We start from the raw sequence: 4,561 nt of genomic DNA on the forward strand, positions 1-4,561 counted from the left end.
ATATCCAGCCATACTAATTAATGAGTCACCAATGCTCTTCTTTAACCATGTCTCAGTATAATTAATACATCAGGTTTTGAGCTTTCTACCCATAATTTAAGTTGATCTAGTTTTGGTATAATACTCCTTGTGTTTATAAGCAAAAAACAAGACTTTTACAAAAATGAATTGTTCAAAATGCATGTCTCAGTCCAGTGTAGTTGTATACGTTAAGGGAGATGAAGGACCAGGGTGTGTACATGAACATTTCCAGACATAATCTATTATAAAACAATCAAAGCAATCAAAGTTTCTGGATGCGGTTCTACCTGGCATCGCAGGATGGTCACGATATCTGCCTTACGTGTCTGGGCATTGATCACGGTGAGGCAGCGTTTGTGGTTGAGTCATGTACCCATTGTGGGAAGATGACCATCTCGGAGCTGCGGTCGAGGAACTTTTGTTCCTGCAAAAGGGCGGTCCCTGCGCCTCTGCCGTGATCTAAACCTCCTCAGAGGGTTACTTCATGCAGTATTGCGGGTGACCTGAGGATCACGGTGAGCACAGTGAGCACGCTTCCACCCTTCCAGGAACCAACCCTATAGGAACCCTCATCCCTCCAGTGCTCTGCAGCCAGTAGATCTGCGGAGAGAACGTGCTGGACCATCCACGAGATGTGTATCAGCCGTATCTTTCGGCGCTCCCCCCGATGACCTGATGTCGATTGCTGCATTGGAGGGTGTGTCAGACTTCTCCAGGGATGATGATTTGGCTGCGTTGCCTAGCGTGGCCCGAGTCAGACCCGGAGATGATTTCTATGCTTTCCCGGGCAACCAACAGGATCAGGCTTGTGTGGAACCCTCCACCGTGTCCCAAACCCTCAAGGCTGGATAATTGGTTTCTCAAGGTGGCTCGTGCTGGTTCTCAGCCACCCACCCCGGTTCCTTTCTTCCCGGAGGTGCATGAGGAGCTCACTGGTTCATGGGCGGCACCTTTCACTGCCAGAAACCGTTCCAGTGGCTCCTCCTCCCTCACCGGCTAAGGGTTATACGCGCATCCCTCCAGTGGAACAGGCCATTGCTATGCAACTGTGCTCTAACTCCTGGCGGGGGGAAGCCGTGTCTCCCTTCCTGGTCCTGGAAGCACTCGTTGGACTTAACCGGCAAGGCTTACCAGGCCTGTGGGGAAGCCACCTCTGCCTTATACGCCATGGTGTTGTTGCAGGTCCATCAGACCAAGGCACCTAAGGACCTGCACAAGGGTAGTCATGATCCCCAAGTTCTTCAAGAACTTCGTGCTGCGACGGACCTTGTACTTCGAGCGACGAAGGTGACCGCACGGTCGGTGGGTTGTGTGATGTCCACGATGTGGTCCATGAACGCCAACTCTGGCTGTGTCTGGTGGACATGAGGGAGACTGGGTAGTCATGATCCCCAAGTTCTCCAAGAACTTCGTGCCGCAACGGGCCTTGTGCTTGGAGTGACGAAGGTGACCGCACAATCAGTGGGTCATGCGATGTCCATGATGGTGGTCCATTAATGCCATCTCTGGCTGTGTCTGGTGGACATGAGGGAGACCGACAAATTCAGGTTCCTTAGCTCCCGTGTACCAGACCTGCCTCTTCGGCGACACAGTCGAGAACTTCGCCCAGCAGTTCTTTGCTGTACAAAAGCAGACTGAGGCCATCAAGCACATCCTGCCTCACGGTCGGCTGCTGCCTCCACCCATCCCCTGCACCAAATTTTGCTCGTCGCTAAGGCCGTTCTCCTTGGTCTGCCCTCGCTCCCGCGCAGCAGCCTCCACCTAAGCGGCGCTGAGGAGCTAGCAGCAGACAGGCCACCTATCCTGTCCAGGTCCTTGCCAAGAGGGGTGGCAAAGCCAAAGGCAAGAGGCCCTAGGACTGGCGACCCAGAGATGGAGGGAACTGCTCTTCAGGAGATGGGGGCCGCACCACTATTTTCCCGGAAGAGGGCCGGGTGGGAACTCTTGTGTTTTCTTTTGTTTGTGTTCCGCCACTGGCGTCAAAACCAGCGGTACCCAAATTTTCAATAAAAGTGCAGTTTCATCCAACTCGGGGTCAGAAGAGGGCCCGGACAGCAATGGGAGGAGAGAATTCCCACCACTCTCATCCACCTCTTCTATTGCCAGTGGGCAGCCACACGCAGTTGAAGAGCACAACCAGGTCTCCTCCCGCGCCCCTTGCCCTGTGAAACCATCTAAGTGTTGCACAGCACACTCACACCCCGCTACGGGCCGCCTCGCAAAAAGAGCCCCCCGAGCCGCGTCCTTGCGTTCCACCTCGCTGCCCAACTGCGGGTAGGGCTTTGGTCCTGCTTAAACGGTCTCTGTGAACCTGGCTAGCACTCCCCAGTCCATCTCGCTAACTCATTTGGACCATCAGTCTCAGCTGTGTAATTCAGTTCGGCCGGCTTCAGTGAGAGCAGCTGATGCCCATGTCTTGCAAGTGGAGATCACAGTCCTACTGGTGAAGGACGCGATAGAGCCAGTCCCTCAGGATCCCTTAGGTCAGGGTTTTACAGCCCCCACTTCCTTGTACCCAAGATAGACGGTGGGTTACGACCGATCTTAGGCCTGTGAGTTTTGAATCTGAGTCTCTACAAGCTACTGTTCAAAATGCTCACGCAGAAACACATTTTCGAATGCATCCTTATGGTGATTGACCACTTCGCCAGATTTGCCCAGGCCTATCCTACCAGGAACAAATCTGGGAAGACAGCAGCCGAGAAAATATTCAATGACTTCATACCTCATTTTGGATTTCCTACAAAGCTACATCATGTTCAGGGGCGCGAGTTTGAAAATTCTCTTTTCCACAACCTTCAGAACATCTCAGGACTACACCATACCATCCTAACGTAATCCTGTAGACAGACTTAACAGAACCTTGCTCCAGATGCTGTGGACATTGACTGATAAGGACAGAGCTGATGGGAACATCTGCAGAAGGCAATCCATGCCTACAACTGCACCAAAAATTAATCTACGGGGTACTTTCTTTTTTACCTAATGTGTGGTCATCATCCCAGACTCCCCGATGACTTATTGTTTGGGCTGCTACAGGAAGATGGATATACCACCCCACACGGTTATGCTGAATGCTGGGCAGATCGGATGGCTGAAGCCTATAAGATTGCAGCACAGAGAAGCAAACAGATGAGTCTTCGCAATAAAGAGTACTACGATCAGAAAACCAGCTGTGCCATCCTAAGACCTGGAGATCATGTCCTGGTAAGAAATTTGAGTCAGAGTGGTGGCCCAGGAAATCTGTTCCTTTTGGGACCCCACCATTTACGTTGTAAAGGAGCAATTAGGTGACATCTTTGTATACAAAGAATATCCGAGATCTAGAAGAGAAGAATCAGAAAGTATACTGACTCAGGGAGGATTGAATGGACCCTACACCAATGAAAGAGATGATTCACCACAGACTTGCACAAGAGGGACTTTGAGACAATTACCATGTACATGTCCACTGATACTTACCTACAAGCTGACACTTACCTACCTGCTGAGAATCTCTGGATCTCTGGCCAGAACAAGGCATGTAGCCAGAATGTGGAGACACATGGGAGGAGCAGATTACTGAGGACCAAGAGGGAGGGTCACAGCAACAGGAACCCTGTGGAGCAATCAGACGGTCACTCGGAGAGAGAAAACCTGCCCAAAGAATGACTTACCCATTCCTTGGACAATCCACGTTCCAAACATTGCCTACACTAAACACAGTGGCAGCAAACTCAAATCAGTCACTACCATTAGTACCCACAACTGCACACACATGGTTAGGCCATGCCAATCAATGATCCATACCAAATAGTGCCAATTATCTTTATGGTTCCAACTTTTTAAAGTTATGCATAAAGACACAAAGTAAAATTTTAGAGGTTCACCTTCTGTGGAGAATGTGATTCCCCAATTCGTCACAATTGATGAATATAATTTTATCGCTGTATGTGAAAATATTTTGAGTGGATGATGGTTCTACCAGACCAGAGGAGGGTGCTATGTGAGTGCAGTTTGTTGCGACGGGTCTGCTGCATAACCCAGCAAGACTGGAGCTGATCACACGCACGTTGTTGTCCCATGTTTATTTCACCATTTCACAGGTTAGTCGATTGTTTTATGTCAGTCTCCATGGATGTTGAAAGAATACATGATAATGCATATTAAGTGTTGCAAATTGATTTGTTTTGATAAAGTTTTACATGGTTAATCACAAAATGAAATTGCGATATTCCACCCGCAATTGGATGATATGTATGCTGCATTACAGTGTTGATTGAATGTGAACATGTTCAAATGTGTCCTTATTAGTTCATAATATGTACATTTTACTTTAAAAATGCATGTGAGTGGTCTAAAATGGGTAAAACACACAGAAATGTCTTGTTTGAATGTGTTCAATATTGCTTAGTTGATTTGAATTGAGTGAAAGCTCTATAAGTCATGTAACACTGAACAGCGTTTTGAATATGCAAATGAGTAACACAATGATTGGCTGAAAGGTTTTTCATGAAAACGCTGTGTAATTGCAAGAAAGAGACTGAAACGGTGATGATTT

Source organism: Scardinius erythrophthalmus, assembly GCF_964197995.2.
Source record: "Scardinius erythrophthalmus genome assembly, chromosome: 8".
In the NCBI taxonomy this organism is placed as follows: Eukaryota; Metazoa; Chordata; class Actinopteri; order Cypriniformes; family Leuciscidae; genus Scardinius; species Scardinius erythrophthalmus.